The following is a 19,560-nucleotide window of genomic DNA, read 5'->3' as shown; positions in this document are numbered from 1 at the left end:
TTAATTGAGCTAGTCTGGAGCACATGATTCCTTTTATTCTTTCCAACAGTAGTTCATCTGTCTTTTTTGCTCTAGCTCACTCAGTTCTCCTTGATTCCTTTAAATTTTTTCAGAACATTAAGTCATGCCTCTTTGTCAAACTTACATGACGCGTTTCATCATGTTTGATACAACTGTCATTATGTCAAGCTATGCATTTTACTGAGAAAGCAGGAGATGTTTGGCTCTCTACTGGAAGAAGACACAGTACGTTGTAGTAGGTATTTGGGATGTGTAATTAATAATAGGAGAATTATACTAAATTGTATCACTTGACATACAGGTTCACAAAGAGCTTAAATAAGTTCCACTAAACCCAAGGATTTTAAAATTACTTAAGACCCGTTTGAGTTATGGAGTAAATGTCTATGGCCAAATCTACTCTAATAAGAGGAACAAAGCAGTTACTTTTTCACACAAGAAGGCTCAGGTGGAGAATGAAAAAGACAGAACAAAACTTGTAATTAATTATTCTCGTTATGACTGGTAAATATTTTTAAACAATGTACAAAAGCAGAACTTAAGAGTGATTAAGTGAACAGTTACAATGGAAACATCAAGCTGACAATGGTGTCAAGCAGATCTTACTAGAAGAAAATACATCAAGTTTAAAACCAATATAACTTTATTCTTATTGGCTGTGAACAGAATACATTTCATTTTAGGGTCTAAAAATGACAGAAGTACTCCACAAATATTTCCCACTTTCTCTATGGGAATTCACTGGATAGAGGAGTGCAGTTTCATTTGACTCATGGGAGAATCTGCACTCATAAAAACTTCCTTGAGATTTTCTTAAGATTCCTGAGATTTCAAAATTTCCTGGATCACAGATCAAATATGAAACCCAATATATTTGTATATGTACACAATCATGCATGCATATACTTCAATAAAAATGCTTTGTATATAATTCACATAAATATATATTAAAATTCTATGGGAATTTTTAGATTGTTTGCATGAGTTAACTAAGAGCAAAAGGAAAAAAATTGCTTTACATTTTATTCAATTGGCAAATCTATATAATGCTTTTTCAAACTATATAAAATCATCCTAACTAGTTCATATGCATGTAATGGCTTTATTCTATAGCTGATAATGAAGCTGGCCTACCCTCTATCCTCCGAAGGACAGGAAACTAAAATGCTAGCAAGCAACATAGGCATTTTTTGCTACGTATACTGCTTACACATGAGATGTATGTATAAAACATAGCCTGATTACAGACCAGACTACTTAAGTGAAGAGCCCCACTGAAAACATAACTAAATATAAACAAAGATTCTTCATAATTGCAACATACAGACAAGTAAAATTTTTAATATATTTATAACCTCAAAAATATTTCAGTCAACACCTAATACAAGAAACATTATTTTCTTGACCTATACAAAGTTTACATACCTCTACTTGTGACTCTGCAGTAGGATGTATTGTGAACACAAAATAAGTAGATTGACCTTAACCCTCCATAGTCTTAAAAAACAGAAATCAGTAATATTTGGAATTTATTTTTCTCTTTACTGGTGCATAAGTAGAAGGGACTAATTTCTTCACAATGTTTTAATTTAAGGGGTGGAACCTCCATTCTTGTTTAAAATGGCATTCTAAATGTTATGATTAGCCTAACAATTGATTGCCAATGAAACAAGAATAACTACTTTTGGCAGATTCTGCTGTTGTTTTTCCTGCTGGCTTTTGTTCCAGCTTTTATTTTCCATGGGAAAATTTTCATATTGAGAATACTGAGAGGGCCCAAATCTTTTAAGACATCCCCTAAGCACACACAATTAGATATCCTATGCTCATATAATTATTCCAGCAGTTATTTAGACAACTCGCAATTGCCTGACTTGAGCACTCAGTGGGAATATGTGCCAAAGGCAGGTGCACACTTCCCTTTTTTAAACAGCAGCACAAATCTGCAGGCTTATGAAAAAGGTCTTGATACTTTCAATACGAATTTTACCTAATGAGCCCTCTCTATACACCCCTATCTTCAACACAATAATGTGCTATATAATTCTTCACATTGCCATTTCTTCTCCCAAACACACACTACTTTTGGACATGATTTTACCTAAAATGCACTGTACTGCAAAACAGAAAATAGGAACTTCCATGCATTTATAGTGGACAGGTCACTGTGATATATACAGGCTGACTGTAGACGGCTGCATTATTTCTAAACCAAATGCTATGCCCTGTGTCGAACAAAATTGTATTTTCATCACTGAGCTGTTCAAGTTATTCAAAACATGGTATTACTAGAAAAAAATTACATGCTTGACTGCTTGGCTTTTTTAATATCAAAATCTGCTCTAACACAAAATAAATGTAGGGAGAGACAAAGAGAAAATCTTTATTGCAAATAGAAAATGAAAGTATGTGTTTGAAATTAATGAATATATGGACATGCAAGGAAATTCTCATGTCTTCATTTGTTTTTTTGTCCTGAGCTTTTTAATTTTAAAACTCCCAACAATTTAACTTTAAATGGCTCTTTCTACTTTAAACAATCTGATGTAGCAAAAAAATGTAAATGCATGGCTGTAAAACACTATCATCAGCAGGCCGGAACCTACTTTGGTCTCTCTTTTCTTAATCAAACATCTGGGAATCAAAAACATCTGTAGACTGACATGGAGTTAAGATTTCCTCTCTAAGTGTCTTTGGCAAAACCACATAGATAGGCTGATTATCTTGCCCTGAAATTACCCAAAAAGCTAAAAAGTTCCTTCCTGGGAATCAAGGGAATTGTAAGAAGTATCTTCAGAGATTAGATACCATACATAACATTCATCATGGAATTGTTATTAAACTTAAAAAGTTTATGCCCATTTCATTTCTAGGTGTATCTTGGACTGATTATCTTTCTTCCTAAGTTACCTTGAAGTATGTTCTAACAGTCAAAGATGCCAGTTTTAGGCATCTTTTTCTTTCATGCTTATTTTTCTAAGACTCAGGTTCAAATAACATTTCTGCTTCAGCTACATCTATAATGTACTGTGTCTCTAGTGTCCCCTTTTTGTCTTGTACTGGGGTCTCCAAAGAAAAGCCTGGATACCTAGTGCACATAATGGGAAACTGCAAAATGGTCACAAGGAGCAACCTAAGTCAGAAGGTTACAAGGCGCTTCACGTCACCTGCATACGCTTGCATAAACGCACCCCGTGCATGCAAGAAAAATGAACTCTTCAATACTTGGGGCCCCTCTCTTCACCTCCCCTTATGACTTTTAATGAAGGGCTGATGCCAAGCAAGCAGCACGTTTACCGGATTTTCCAAGCCTTAAGAGATCTTTGTGACTGATCTCAATCGCATGCCAGCGATCCAAGGGTGCCTTGGGAAGGGACGGGATTGTCCCAGCGAGCTGCCGCTGGCTCGCAGGGCCGTGCCCAGTGACCGCGCCGCTGGGGCCGAGGCGCCCCGCCGGCCAGCACCCACCCCCGGCCGCCCCGGGCTCAGCCGAGCACCGACCGGACTCCTTCCACCAGGGTGCTTCCCAAGCCGTCTGAACCCGCCCAGCCGCTCCCAAGGAGCGATGCTACGGACCCACTTTCAATTACCTTCATTTTAAGCCCCTTTCCCCCACTCCTCATCACGCACTGCGTGACTGGTAACTGCACTCTACGCATGCTTTATGTAAACACGAACAGATCGGGCTTCCTCAAGAGGCCGAAAGGCCCCGAAGAGAAGCAAACCCTCCCGTTTCCGACCAACCCCGCCGCCCCTCTGCTGCTGCCCAGCGCGGTGGCGAGAAGCCGCGGGGGCAGCCCCATGCTCGCCCTTCCCGTCCCAGCAGCGCCCCGCAGCCCCTGCGGGCACAGGCAGCTGGAGCCGGCAGCGGGAGCTCGGAGCAGGGACAAGGAGCAGGCGCCGGGCGGCCGCGGGCTCGGGCGCCTGCGCGGCGGGAGCGGGGCGGTGCCACAGCGAGTCCCCGCGGGCGGGCAGGAGCCCTTCCCCTTCCCTTGCCTTCCCGTGCCCGGGTCTCCCCCGCCGCCTCCCCCTGCCCCGCGTCCCTCGCAGGGCGTCGGGCCGGCACGGGGGTCTGTGCGCCGCGCCGAGCCGAGCCGCAGGGAGGGAGGGCGGGAGGGGAGGAAGGAGGGAGGCGGGGAGGGAGAGAGAGAGAGAGGCTGAGCCAGATCTTCATGCCACTGCAGGCAGCAGCAGCAGCAGGTAAAACCAGCTCCAGAGCATCTGCTCCCTTTCACCCGCTTGCCCCCCTCCCCGCCGGCCGCCCCGCAGCCGCAGTGCGCCGCCCCGAGCCCCGGACCCCGCCGAGCCCCTTTGCCGGCCGTCAGTGGCGGCAGCGGGGCCGGGGGGGCGCCGAGGCCTGCGCGCCCCGCGCCGCCGCCGCCGCTGCTCGGCCTCTCCCGCGCCCCTCCCGCGGGGTCCCGCCGGGAGCGGCGGCGGCCCGGGGCGTGCCCAGGGCAGGTGATCCCCGGCAGGGAGCTGTGCAACCTCGCTGCCGGGAGGTGAGAGCAGAGAGGGAGGAGGAGGCAGATTTGTCACAAGGTTTCCCCCTCTAGTTTGGTTTGTTGGCTTTTTTTTTTTTTAATTGTTGTTGGTGATTCCGATGGCTGAAGAGGGAATTTGAAGGTCTTCATGGTTATTCTAATATTTTTTCCCTCCAGGCCTTCAAAACATTTTTGGAAGCAGCTTGCGTTCCCTTCAGTTTTCCTGCCCCAGAGCCTATCTACCTCCCTGCTCTCACCTACCTGACTCAGTCTGTGCTAGCTGTCCATTGCCATCAGTGGTAGATGTTTAACCATCACACGTGTTTTTCTTTGGGATACAGCAGTTCAAGTGGTGTACAAGTTTGCATTTCTGTGTATGGGCTGCAATTAACACATTTTAGCTGTTTGAGAGTTTCATACAGTGAAATTGCTGTGCTGTACCCATCAGTAGTTCAGTTTAGCTACATGCCCTGTGGTATTACACATCCTGGAAGCTTTATGGTTTGCTTTTAAGAAACAGTTGTTCCATCATGCTGGCATAGCATCGCTTTGGTGGTATGCTCATGAAAGAGGTATACATGTGAAAGAATCATGTACAAAATGTACTGGGATGACACTTGGGAAAAAAGAATACACTTCTAGCTCTGCAACTCAGCTCCGTGGTATCCATTCCCTGCTTGACTCTCAGTAATCCTGGTTACCTTCCCTTACAATGCTCTGAAATTTGGTTAAAAAGCACCACATAAGTCTCTTTACAGACTAAAGAAACTTCTTTGAAGTTGTAATATGTCAGTTTTGTTACTGGTCACACATTAGTTCAGCTGTTTACTGATAATACTCTGTGGAAACTAAAGATTCCAAAATACATTCCAGTTATGTGTGGGCTGATTGTTGTTATTGAAAATATTTTTAAGAATCTGACGTTCATTGAAATATTCAGTTGAATTAGTCCTAGATCCCATCTCTCTAAATCATCATCCACTGTTACAGTTTCAACTCAGAGGCTGAAATGCTGTAAGATCTGAAACTGGGCAATAAGAAATTTACATTGTTTGTGGGTGATAATGGATTCTATTTTTGAAACCAGTCCTTTTTTTTCATTTTGTTAGTGTAGTAGCTGTAATTGTGAGTTAACACAATTGTGATTACCAGTTGTCAGCCTTTATTTATTTTTTTTTTAATTTCTTTTACCGTGACACCTGGCCCACGTTTGACCTAAATGCTGTACCCGTAAGGGTCATATGGATGAATATAAATAGTAGCAATTGCTGAAGTTGTTACAATTAATACCGTGTTGAAATCAAAGTTCAGATGTCAAGTAAACAAACAGAGTCTATTCCAAATCAACTGGTAAATTTCAAAACTTTTTTGGTATATTTTCTTACTTGAAATTGACAACTTTGCTATTGAGCCAGCAACTGGAGCTGTATGGGCTGCAACCTACATGGCCAATTTCAGTGCCTAGCAAAGTATGAGAAATGAGCAATTGCTGGATGTGTTAAGTGCATACCAGAAAGATGGTGCATTTTTCCCCCCTTAGATTTTATGATGGCTTCATAATTTAGGTACTACAGATATGGTAAATTCCTGTGAAAACTAAACATTAGAAAAGATAGTAATGGCATCCTTTTGTCAGTGAGATGAAAACAAGAGGCTGTTTTTCAGCTCTTTGGATGAAAAGGCAACTAAGTAAGGCTTCTACTGGTAGCTTTGGTCAATAATTAATTAAACTGATGAGATTCTTACATGTTTTACTTCATTTCGCCTTCTTGTAAATCTGAGAAAAGCCAGAAACTTGATGTTTACAAACAGTTTTTCTTTTTAAGCTGCAGTATTAGCAAACCTTACTTGCCACACAAAATTGGTTCAGAGGTTTTCTGACAGGTTTGCCACCTGTGAGAAGGGCAGTAACCTTTGAGAAATATAAGAGAAAATATTCCTCTCACATTTTTCCTTCTTTACATAACCATGTTGGCTTTACTTGAACATTGTGCTTTTCTCTTTTGTTTGCACTTGAATCTTTTAGACTTTGTTACCTTGTACTGATGTGCAAGAAAAATGTGATTTGGTGGAAATGTGTTATACATTCCCTGCCTCCCTATGATTTATGCTAATGTAGAGATCATCTTTGCTGTCTCCGGGTTGTTGTTGCTATTACAACTTCATTTTTCACTGGGGAATGGCTGTGCAAAGAACTGGTTTACACTTTGCCCTGAAAGGAATTCTGTTGATGAAGTCTTAGAAAGTTTACTTCATGCTCCATCCTTAGGAGTTTTATCTTTAACTGTTAGGTATGCTGCTGTAATTGACAACAGCTGTTGCTGAGAATTGTGGAGGATAGACAGTTTCTAAGATAATCAGTTCCTAGTCCATTGGAGGCTTTGTTGATTAGCACGTGTAAGAGCATTTTGGATCAGGAGCCAGTGATGTCTGCTGAGTGCAAATGTGCTGTGTTATCTAAACTGTTTGACTTAGGCTGTGCACTGCTCTGAAGCAAACAAGCTGTAGGTTTTGTGTGCTTTTTCTTCTGGCCCAGGAAAAGGCCCAAAGCAGTTAAGTCTGTAGTCTGTAAAAACACACATCGTTGGGTGATCTGTGCTTTCAGAGGAGGAGGAGGAGGAGGAGGAGAACTGTTAAATACGATAGAAGGAGTTGCTTGGTTGTGTTTGGTTGTTACATTGGTGAGGATGGAACTCTGCTTTTGACCTCCAAAAGGTGTAGCTAGTACCATTTCCAGCTTTCAGCAAGGTTGTTACTGTGGTGTTTGTTTTATTTAAGAATGTTTTTATCACTTAACCAAGTGACTTTATTTTTCCGATTTTGCAGCTTCTGTGATCAACTACTTTCACAAAAAGGACTTGAAAATAATGTAGTTTGAGGTCCCCCATTATAATCTAGTAATTCTTGCTCTTTTTAATGACATTAAATACAAAAAAGCGTGGTTTCTCTGAATCATACCTGAAGCCATGTGTGACAGTCCTTGAGGAGAAACAGTTGACCATATTTGTAACTGTGACAGCAAGAGCTGAGCTGGAGCAGTTAGTCAAACTACATCCAGACCTTGGAGATGAACATTGAACATTTAGCATTTATCTTGCTTAAAAGTTGATGAGTTACCAAACAGAATAGAAATGGGTATTCTGCCTCTGTTAATGTTAGATGTAGATTTCCCAAAAGCACTGACTTGTAACATGACCTGAAGTCTCTTTGGAATTAGTTTGAGAATATGAGGAAGAATCAGGTGTTACTGATACTGAATTGAATACAGAAGAAATGAGACAGTACCATGGTGTTCTATTTAAAACCCCCCAACATTATCCTTCTGTACTATTTAATTTGGGAGTTTTTTTGTTCTGCTAATGGGCTGGCAAATCGTTATTTTAGGTTTATTAAAGACCATTACTACCATGCTACTAATTAATCTAGTTGTGTATGTGAAAAGTTCATGTGCTTTCTGGAGTTGACTTGCATTAAGTACTGCATCTATCTTACTGCAAGAGCATTTCACCTTAAATGTATTGCAGCATCAGTTCTTGTCTCAATGGGTTTGATTTCTGAACTTCTGTTGGGCTAAGCTTTTTCTTTTTTTTTTTTTTTTTTTAAGTTTATCGAGATACTGAGAATCTACCATCTACTTTTCTGGATGACTTGTTTCAGTGATTCATCTCTGCCACTATTTAAAAATAAGGCATGCAATTATTGTTTGAATACATTTGAATGCATCTGTCTTTCCTTAGTTCTTGTTATCTCATCTGAATTCTCTATCATATCAGGCTGCCTTAAACTTGATTCGTCCCTTTGACACTGTGTTTTCACTCTTCTGCATGGCGGCAGACCATAGCATTTAAAGACACATACAGATTTTAAAATACATAGTTTTTAAAGAGCATAAACAGATCAAAGATTTTCTGGGCCGACTACTCTAGGACTCTGAGATAAGTTTAACAAGTATGCTGATTTAAAATGTTTTTCTCACATTGTTTTTTAACATCTGATCTGGAACATCTGCTTAACAAATGAGTTGGAAGGAAAATCAATATAATGTGATACAATTATACCATTTTGAATCTTTCCAACTATAGAATGAAAGTATTTATTGACTATTTTTGATCTGTCCTAACAGTTTTTAACACTTGTGCCACCTCTGTCTAGTTATGGGCCTCTGTTATTGTTGAGGCGATGTTTGTTACCAACATCCTTTGTGGTGTCATGGATGGATGTTTTGTGTCTCTCACTTTCTACACTCTGCAACATAGTTTATATTGATGGTGATCCAGCCTCCCATGTTCTTTGCTGTTGATCCTGCTTATTTTTTTATTTGCTTTTTAATTTTTTTTTAAATTTACTTGTTGAGGTTTTGAGAAACTAGGCTGAACTGTAGCCAAAATTGTACAAGAGTCTCCCTTTGGCTAGCTGTAGAATTGCCTGACCAAAGATAAAAGCCATTGGGAATGTTTCTGTTTTCCTGTTTTTCTAAGATTTTTCTTTCCGATTAATTTTGTTCATAACACTTTTTTATTTCTGAAAGTTTGAAAACTCAGGAATGTGAGGATTGTTGTGTGTTACATGCTTATATAAAACTCAGTAATCTCTATTTGGCTATGTAATTTGATCATGATCAGTAATTATTAGGCAATGTCCAGTGTCTGCTCCAGTGATTTACTCATTGTAGCTATTATAATGGAATATATGATAATTCCTTTGTTTATGGTGAGTGATGTTAGAAAATTATTACTAACAGTTTTTAAAAACTGATTTTTACTGTTGACAGCTTAAGATCCTGAGATACTAGGTTTCAGTATTAAAGACTTCAGTTTGACCTTTTTCTTTCAGCACATTAAAAATAGGGCTTACCAAAAGAAAAAATCCTACTGTTCTCTGGTTTGAGCTGATGGTCTGTAACAGTCCTCTGTTATCACCACCTTCTGAGTGAGCTGGTGTATTTAGCCCTTAGGACCACATACAGTCAGGATCCTTTGCTTCCGAATTATCAGGTAATGAATGTCTGAATGATGTTTCTTGAAACCTGGATTGTGCCTGCTTCATAATTAATGTTGTTTTCATGTAGTTTCTGGGTTTTACACAAGTGGGCCATTGGCCTTTTCTTTTTCATGTTGGGTGGTGCACGTGTGTGTGGTTGTGTGGTGTGCGTAGAGAACAGACTTGAATTTAGGGAAGGGATGGAAATTTTTGGAAGTTTTCAAGAATATTTCTGGAACTACAGAAGTAAATTTTTGGCATTTAGACTTCACTGTAATCTTAGTGTAGGAATTGTACTTGCTGTCAGATGAATTTTCATCCAGGGCATTGTTTTGTGACTTAGTGGCCAACAGCAGATGTTTTAAATTAAGTTACTTCATTTAAAAGTTACTGAAGTTACTTCTCAATTGTGGATTAACTGCCATACCACAGAGCTTCTCAAATTCTTGTCAGTTTATAAGAGTTTACAATGTTGACCCTGAGTTTTGTTAGACATAATAATTTTCTTGTTGATAGTTAATTTTCTATAGATGGATGTTTCCAATATCCATGGTAATATGTAGGTATTTTACAAATTTTACAATGCTGTGTTTATAATCTACCTCCCCAATATCATGCTCAGCACTCTTTCCTCAATTCTTAAAGACGAGCTTAATGAGCAAGTGATAATAATTTCTTATCTGCTATGCTTTAGGTGTGTCAGCAAGCAGTTTGTTTTGCCAGCATGCTGGCCATTTAGTTGTGTTCTGTAGCTTCATTTATTTCACATAGTGTTGATGATGAAGATGATTGTATTCTGGATCCTGATACTTTTCATTAACAGTGGTGGATGCGACCAGTGGCTCCTGCATCCAGTATTATGTGGATAAGCGCTCTCTTTCCTCAACCCTCTTTTTTTTTCCTACCTGTCATTGTTCAAAGTAATGAAACATTTATATCTGGTGAAAGATCTGTCTATATTTTACTGATTGAAGTCTGACAAGCTGCAGTGTAGTTATATTTTCAGATCTCCCCCAACAGATTCTCTTTCAAAAATAATATTATTCTCTTTAAAAGTTCCTAGTTTTTTTATCATCTGTGCTTTAAAAGTTTTTGTAAGTGTTCCCACTGACCTTTCCCATGTAAGTTGGACCTCTTTTAAAACTAGAGACTTTCAAGCCTTAGGTGGTATGTTTCATGTTTATTTCATTATCATACTTACATCAGCATGCTTGCTTGCAGTATAAAACTGAATAAGAGGATCCAGTGTCAAGTTGATACTTTGATTTCTTGTACCTTGTTATTAACTAAAGTTTATCTCGGTTATTCATGATTAATGTTTAGTACTTTTGTAGAGCCTTTCATCTATAAATGAAAATAGCATTAATATATTTCAGTGAGAGGAAAGTGACTTAGTCAAGGCCAAACAACAACTCAAAGGAAAAGATTCAGCAAACTCAGATTTTATACTGCTCGTTACTGCTAATACAGGAGTGCATTGTAAAATATTTAATAAATCTGAAATTTTAAATGCATTGGTTAAATGGAAGAAATGAAAAATAATTTAAACATGTTAAATAGTAAGCAATGTAAAAAAAGTTTGATAAGTAGAATGAAAGAGTAAACATAATAGAGAACCTGCTGTATCTACTTTGAGCAAGATATAACTCTGACCTCAGCAAGTTCGAGGGGGACCACAGAGAGCTGGGGCACCTCTGCTGTGAAGTCAGGCTGAGGGAGCTGGGGCTGTTGTGCCTGGGAAGGAGAGCTCACCAGGGAGGCCTGAGAGCAGCTTTCCCCGACCCAAAGGGGGCCTGCAAGGAATGTGGAGAGGGATTTTTTTACAAGGGCATGCATTGAATGGGACAAGGGGTGATGGCTTCAGACTGCAATAGGGTAGCTTTAGATCAGGTGTTAGCAGGAAATTCTCTACTATGAGGGTGGTGAGGCACTGGAGCAGGTTGCCTGGAGGACTTGTGGATGTTCCTGCATGGATGTGTTCCACATCAGGCTGGGTGGGGTCCTGAGCAGCCTGGTATAGGCAAAGGTGTCCATGCTCTGGGCTGGAGGGATTGGAACCAGATGATCTTTAAGATCCCTTCTGACTCAAAACAATTCTGGGTTTCTGTGATACAAGGAGAATAGATCTAATGCTTATGGGACAAATGGAAGTAAACATTTAGTACACTTGTCTTAATGTATACCTGATAAGATACTTGATGATTGTGCTGGGAATGATAATGGCATTATTAATTTCTTTGGGGAGATGAGTGGCTCTCTGCTGATACTCACGTTTGTTTTGTATGTCCTGCTTCCTATAAAACTTACCTATGCTCTCAGAACAGTGACTTGGACACTTGCAGAATATACAGCCTGTTACTTTTGTTGGCACCGAATACTTAAAAAATATATGGGAGCTTTGCTTGTTTTTCAGTTAATCCTGAGACAGTAGCATAGTGTTTCTCCTCCTTTGGGCCTGACTTATTTTGATTTCACATCACTTACACTAAAGCCTATGATGCTAATAAATATACACGTTTTGGGGAGAAGTTAATAAATTCAAATGTGTAACCGGGCAATTCTTATCATATCTATATAGTTTGGTTTGGTTTTTTCAGACTAAACCTGATGTGCTTGTGACAATGCCTTTTAAAGTTCATTATACCCCATAACCTTTATGTACAATGTGTTGAGCAGTCTGGGCTAATGGAACAAAGATTTGAACTCCTTCGAGCAGTAGATTTTCATTGTAGATTCACATTTGTATGTAAAACTTGCACTGGTTGTTTCTGCCAGGTTCCATGCTTCATGAAAATATGTAGCAGATAATTTTGAAGATTTTTTTTATTTTCAAGTATGCAAAAATCTGGATAGCTGTAAATTTAATTTTTGTGACTGGTTGAAAGAACAATGAGTAAGTGCAAGCAGAGGAAAGTGCAACAGGCAGGAAGTTGCTGACTTCCTGTAAAAAGAGGAAATTCATGTCCCAGTCAGTGGAAAGGTTTCTTCCAAATATGAGTGGAATTTGTGCATTGTGCATAAAACACATTTAAAGCATTCAGTCAGAAGTTGGTGCCTTGAGAAGTAAAACCAAAGGAATCAAAACCTCATCATTCTGGATTGTTGAAATGTCTGCATTATAGTTAGGACTTGTTGAATTTTTTTTTTCAAGTGTACCTTTCAAAGGAAGCAGCTAGTGAGAATTGAATGAGACTGTTTTATGAATGATGGTAAATTTCAGCTTTTGTTTGTGAATTTACTTCACAATTTTTTGGAGAAACACATCATTGTGAAATGCCCTTTGAAATTTTATGTTGGTACTTGATGTATTACTTTGAGTAAGTTTGTTTCAGGAAGTTATCTTTTCAAACTCAAAATTCTTTCAGATATAGATTTGTAAAAAAAACTATAAGGCAGTATAAATACTGTATGCTTGGTCCCTTTCTCACGAGATTACCTTCTGTATTCAGGATCAATTTCACTTAGTAGAAGGGTATTTTGATTTTTGAATTTGTGCTATAGTCCCAACTCTTACTCATTACACTTCCGTGAGTCTTGATTTGCAGATTGCTTGATTTAGGTGAGAGATGATAGTTTAGGCTCCACTGAAAGTCAGGGAATTGGAAAGAAATTTTAAGGGATAGATGGAGTGAGATAGGTCTAAGATAGGATGTGCCTGCTGCATTTTCAGCTGATTGCCAGTTGCTTATGGTCACTTTCATACTACACATTTTTCAGAAATGTATATGGACACAAGCAGCTTGCTGATTGCTTTTGCTTCCTGCCTTTGACCACTGAAGTTGATGGCTCATTTGACACACCTTCAAGACAGAGTTTCAAACTTCAGTCTGCAGAGATGGAAAAGCTGCCCAGTCTTTTGTCTCTTACAACTTTAATCTTGAGCCTTAAGTATATTCTTTGGGGTGAAGTATGGGAAATGAAGTACCTGAGAAGAAATGAAGCATATATTAGACAGATACAAGTTAATGTTAATTCTTTATAGCTATAGATGATGATGATGATGTCAGACATCTATTTGGTGCAATCATGCTGTCTTTACCCACAAATTCAGAGTCTGTTTATTACAAGATTCAGTCCTTACAAAACTGAGTGGAGAGGAGCAAAGGACAGCAGCTACTGTCACTGAACATAGAGCTCCACTTTGACATTTTGCACAGCTGGGATGGATTGAGGTACTTGTACAGAATGTCCAAGTGGCACTGTCAGCTGTTGCAAATCCTGCTAAGATGCTATGTTGCTTTATTGCACTCCTGTGCACTCTGAAGCTTGAGTGATTGGAGAAATTCCTAACTTGTTTTTTGTTATGTTAAACGTTTTTGTTCTGGTCATCAGTGACTTTTTTACAAACTGTCAAAATTCTTGTATATTAGATGAAAAATACATAGTTCTCTCTGTAAGTCAATATTCAAGTATTCAAAACTGACATATGCCAGGAATTAGAGCGTTAGGACTGTTGCTGTTTCATTGCTGTTGGGGGAGACTAGATTTTTACATTAATTTACAGTAATAGAGTATGATCAGTCATGGTTATAATTTCAACTGTGAGTAATTTTATCTGAGAAGAGGGCAAATGTGGGCTGAGTTGAACATAATTTTACTGCTTGTAACATCTTACCAAGATTGGGATAAAAGTGTATTGTTAAACTCATGCTATAGTTTTTGTATGCTGACTGGAGTGCTTGGTCTTGTAGAGCTGCTGTTAATTATCATTTAGTCCCTAAGCATGTTAGATCCTCCTAATACAGCTAGCCAGTCTTTTGCCAGTGTTTTGAATTAGCTTTCAGTGATACTTGGGGCATTTTCTGTTACACTCAAAATCTTCAGGTTCATCCTGTCCTCCTCCAGAAGTAATGGATTACCTAGGTGAGGCTGAATGAGCTTGACAAAGAACAATGTGTGGATAGAAAGTGGATGACAAGGACTTAAATCAGTGGGTTTAAGAGGAAAACCTTCAGTATAAAGCTTAATAATAGACTTTTTTTTGCCTTTTTGTTTTCTTTTCTTTTTTTTTATCATCAAAGAGCATTTATCATAGATCCCGCTCTCCTTTTGCAGTTCTACTTTGCACTAATGCTTGCAGCCATGGACTTCCATAAGCATGAAAGAAGCTAGCATTCTTTTAAGATTTCACCTTCTGGAAACATGGAATAAAATCAAATCCAGTGACACAGAAGTTGTGTCAAACTGGTCATTACTCTTTTTTGGTTTGTTTTTTTTTACAGAGTATGTCTCAGCATTTTGTTTGCCTGATTTTTGTGCATGTCAAGCGCATGCTTCTGTGTTTTCAAGCCATGAGGAGATGCAGCTGCAACAGAAATAATTGTAGGGTGGTGTTATGGTTTAACCACAGTAGACAGCTCAGCGCCACATAACTGCTCAGTAGAAAAGAAATGCGGGCAGGGAAGAACAAATACACTGCAAGTAAAGATACAGCATTAGGTATTGAAGTAGACTGTACTGGCCCACTGTATTTGTAGTAGCAGTGGAAGACAGGCTTCTAAAGGGGTTTTTATTCATGTTGTCTTCCATTATTGTATGGTGGTATGCAATGATAAAGATGCAAACAAGAAAAAGAATGTAAAATTGCTGATGAGAAGCTTGATCATTCAAGAGAACTGTCTTTACATTTACTGAAAACTTTGGGAACCAGTGGGATGAGCATTTTAGAAACTACACTGCATGAGTTGACTGGGAGGCAAGTTAAATCTCATGAGTAAGTGGGGTAAATGGGAATCTTTGATGTATAGGAAGGTTGACTCTTATATGTATAGGTCTTATACAAAACAACAAGAAGAATGACGAAGTTTCAGATGAGATCTGGAATGTATTGGAAAATGAAGAGAAGCTTATGTAGATCTTGTTTTGAACCTGAGTGGTAAAAATGGTAACAGAGATGTATTTGATAGTGAGAGGGAAGAGTGGTCAAGGATTTCTCATTTGTCTCAAACATTCAATTTAGTTTGGAAAGAAATATATCTGTAGCAGTACATTGCATTATGCTGACGCTCTTTCTGATGTGCTCAGTATACCATCTACACTATTTCATCTAAAAAAAACCAAAACTACTCAAGTTGCCAGCAAGTCTCCAAATTGCTAATACGGTATTTCAGCTAATGTTTCTTACTTGCCCTGACCAGACAACTCTCAAAATTACTATTCAGGCTAACTTCAGAGTAAGTGAAGCTTGGGTAGCAGTTTCATTTTTTCAATGTGAAAGAATTTATCTTTCAAAGTCCTGAGTTACATTTTGCAATGATTTCATCATTGCAATGTATCCTGAACTGACAGCAATAAATTACCTGACATTTCACTTGAGGCTAATTCCTGTCTACAGTTAAGAATTTTGCTTGGTGAAATGTTATGGCCATGCCAATTTTATTCTTGTTCATTTTGCTTAGTTTTGAAGGAACTGAAACCACTGTCAATTCAAGAATTTTGTTTTAGTAGCTAGTAATGGGTTTGTCATGATTCATTGCTATGTCTGTTTATAGCATGCACTGGATACTGTGACTTTCAGTGTAGTCCCTCTTGATATACTAACCTCTTTTCTGTAACTTGAGATACATTTCATAGTTTCACTAACTTCACTGAATGTTTCAAAGTATTTTTACTTTCATGTGACATTTGCCTTTTTCTGAGGCTGAGGCCTTAGAAACTGTCAATTCCTCTCAAAGTCCCTGCCGCCGTGTGATACAGTGACTTGAAGTCACAGGCAAAAGACAGCAGTGAAGTGAAAATGAAATGCAAGTAGACTTTCTAATTGCCTGTACAGGTAAACAAATGAAAAAAAAAAATCTAAGTAGTATCTGTCATCTTGCATAAGTGTGAAATGGCTTATCTTCCATGCTGGACATTTGCTTTCATACATTCCTTTCAGAGCTCTAGCTGTGCCATCTGTCTTCTTCAGTGTTTCTGAAGTGGACTGTCTTAGAGCAAGAGCTCAAAGTTCAACACCCTGCTATAACCTCTGTTGTCTATGACAGCTGGTCTCAGATCATCTGACTGCCCTGAGCTGTGCTAGGCATTACTGCATCCATGGGCATGTTTAAATTACAACAGCCCTTGAAAGACTAATTATTTTGTTAATACTATGATAAAAGAAAAAACCTAAATAAAGAAACACTCAGACTTCCTGTGTCCTACCCGATCTGGTCTCTTGAGGAGAGTTGCTTTGTGACCTCTCAAATTTAGAAGGTCTGACATTGAGTTAGCTGCCCCTTATTAGTAATGCAGCTGCATCTTGATGGTGGAATGGCTCTAGGTCTAGAGGGAATGATAAGGTGAGATTGAAGCTGAAGTTTTGTTTCCCTCTGCCCATTTTAACCTCAATTTGAAATGCCTTTATGCAGAAATAGGGCAAGTTGTTGGTAACCAGTGTCTGCCCCATTGTGTGTGTTGTGATCCCACCAAATGACATTTGGCAGGAAATCTAAAAGGAAATGTGTGTCACCAAGTATAAGCAAATAAACCCCAATACTGTACTAGGTTGGAATAGATACATCTGAATTTAGTGCCAGTGTATTGACTATGCACAGTACAAGTCTTAGACTCAACATGGCTTGAAACAGTCACCTTCACTTTGTCCAGTTGGATGTCCTCTGATCATGTTCTGCCCAAAACTGAATTCTCTTTTTGCTTTGACTTTTTCATTATACACCTGATTATCACACTTTTTAATGTTCAGTAAGGTTGGTATAAGGCCAATTGGTAATGTGTTGCTGACTAGCAAAAATGTTTTTCATTCATTAATTGAAATAGTCATACATGTACTTAAGAATATTTGACCACTCAGCTGTGGTGAATCTTATGTCAGTCAATCTGTCTTGCTTATGACAGTTCATGAAATGTGCTTCAAGTACTGCCTGTTCTCTTAATTCTCTTGAGAACTAAAAAAAAGAGAAGTTGTTTATTTTTCCATTTACATGTCTTTCATAAAGCCATGGTAGGTGCTGGGAGATTTTCAATATTTAGTTGGTATAAGAAGTTCTGTGCATACATATAAGCATTTTAGAATTCTATATCAGATATGTAAACCTTATCTATATGCATAGTATTATAAGCAAATTATCTCTTTGCTTTCGATGAATCTTGATCTTACGAAGGTGTCTGGAGCATTCAGGCCAGAAAACTGCAGCCATTCCTAAACAGCATCAAAATGTACATGGGAAAAAAAGCCAAGAATTACTGTTCTGTTCTCCACATGGGCTCTCTTTACCTAGGCTGGTAGTGCTGCCATAGGTTGTTAGGAATTTCCCACAGTCCTGTAGTTGGATTGCAGTTATTGTCAGGGAAAGGCTCTTTGCCCAGAGGGTGGTTGAGCACTGGAACAGGCTCCCCAGGAAGTGGTCACAGCACCAAGCCCAGCAGCGTTCAAGAAATGTTTGGACAGCACATAGTGTGATTCTTGGTGTGTCCTGTGCAGGGCCAGGAGTTGGACTCAGTGATCCATGTGGGTCCCTTCCAAATCAATATATTGTAAAGTTCTGTGATTCTAAACTGAAGTCTGCTTGTTGGGGATTGCTGACCTCAGTGACTGATTTGTGGATAAAGGCAATATTATGGCAGCTGGTTCTGCATTACAGTTAATGAAATGGTCCATTCATAGATTTAAACTGTGAGACCACAACCAAGTTTTGAAATTCACAGAAGTAAATTAGATCTGCATTTATTAAGAACTTTGTATCTTAGTTTTAATTCTGCATCTTACTCATTTGATCAGGTTTACAATCAATGAAGTGGGAATTTTTATTCAAGGAATCTCTAGTTCAGCATGTGGAATAAAGGAGGGTGAATGAATAACTAGGGCTTTTAATGGTTACTGACTAATAATTAAACACACAGCTATCTTGATAATTCTTGAATGATGTAAACTTCACATTGTCTTGTCACGTGACTAGTAGACAGAGATACAGCAGATTTAATTCTTCTTTTTAAGATCACGTGAAATTTGTATTCAGAGTAGACCTCTTTTGACCCTGAAGATAATCCCGTACAATAAAAAAATACTAAATTCACATTACATTTTCTAATGTATTTATGTATTTTACATTAGTAAAAGTATAGAGGATTGGTAAATACAAGATATAAAAATTACATGGGCATTATTCCTGCTGTTTATGGTTGACTTGGCTTTGTGCTTAGATTTTGGATTTTAACTGATCTCATTAGGTGAGCTATTTTCTTTTTATAGTATGTGTTGTTTGCATTGTATGTGCAAATTTAAGGTTAAAAAGTGTAAATTTAAAGTATTTGTCTTGAGTGCCGTCACATGGCATGTATGGGACAACCTCATGATCAGACCCAGCCAGTATGTGTTTATGAAAAGGCAAGTCCTATTTGACCAACCTGATCTCTCTTTATGAGAAGGTGACCTGCTTACTGGATAGGGAAATGCTGTGGATGTTATCTACCTAGACTTTAGGCCTTTGTCATTGTTTGCCACAGCATTCTCCTGGAGAAACTGGCTGCTCGTGGCTTGGATAGGCAGATGCTTCACTGGGCAAAAATGGGCTGGCTGGCCAGGCCCAGAGAGTGCTGATGAATGAAGTTACATTCAGCTGGTGACAAATCACAGTGGTGTCCCCAGAGTTGAGCAGTGGGGCAAGCCCTGTGTAATACCTGTATCAAGGATATGGATGAGGGATGGAGCACACCCTCAGTAAGTTTGCAGCTGACACCATGTTGGGCAGGAGTGTTGATCTGCTGGAGGATGGGAAGGCTCTGCAGAAGGATCTTGACAGGCAGGGTTGATGGGCTGAGGCCAATGGTCTGAGGTCAACAGGGCCAAGTGCCACGTCCTGCCATTGAGTCACATCATCCCCAGGCAGTGCTACAGGCTGAGGCAGAGTGGCTGGAAAGCTGCCCAGTAGAAAAGGACCTGGGGATGCTGGTTTACAGCAGCTGAACATGAGCCAGTGTGTGCCCTGGTGGCCAAAAAGGCCCCTGGCATCCTGGCCTGTATCAGCAGCAGTGTGGCCAGCAGGAGCAGGGCAGTGATTGTCCCCCTGCACTCGGCGCTGGTGAGGGCACACCTCGAATCCTGTGTACAAGAAGCACGTTGAGGTCTGGAATAAGTCCA

The 19,560-nt window shown here is 39.4% G+C and overlaps 1 protein-coding gene across 7 annotated transcripts in view; it reads left to right on the top strand.

Moving 5' to 3' along the window:
* The first annotated feature begins 4,148 nt into the window (after positions 1 to 4,148).
* TBC1D5 (TBC1 domain family member 5) overlaps positions 4,149 to 19,560 on the top strand; it is a 316,832-nt gene continuing 301,420 nt past the window's right edge. For all 7 annotated transcript variants that reach the window (XM_058039756.1, XM_058039673.1, XM_058039586.1 and 4 more), the window contains exon 1: positions 4,149 to 4,221. The gene's annotated coding sequence lies outside the window, so the exon portion shown is untranslated. The remainder of the gene's footprint in view (positions 4,222 to 19,560) is intronic.

Source organism: Melospiza georgiana, chromosome 1, assembly GCF_028018845.1.
Source record: "Melospiza georgiana isolate bMelGeo1 chromosome 1, bMelGeo1.pri, whole genome shotgun sequence".
NCBI lineage: Eukaryota > Metazoa > Chordata > Aves > Passeriformes > Passerellidae > Melospiza > Melospiza georgiana.
This window is presented reverse-complemented; position numbering and strand designations above follow the sequence as displayed.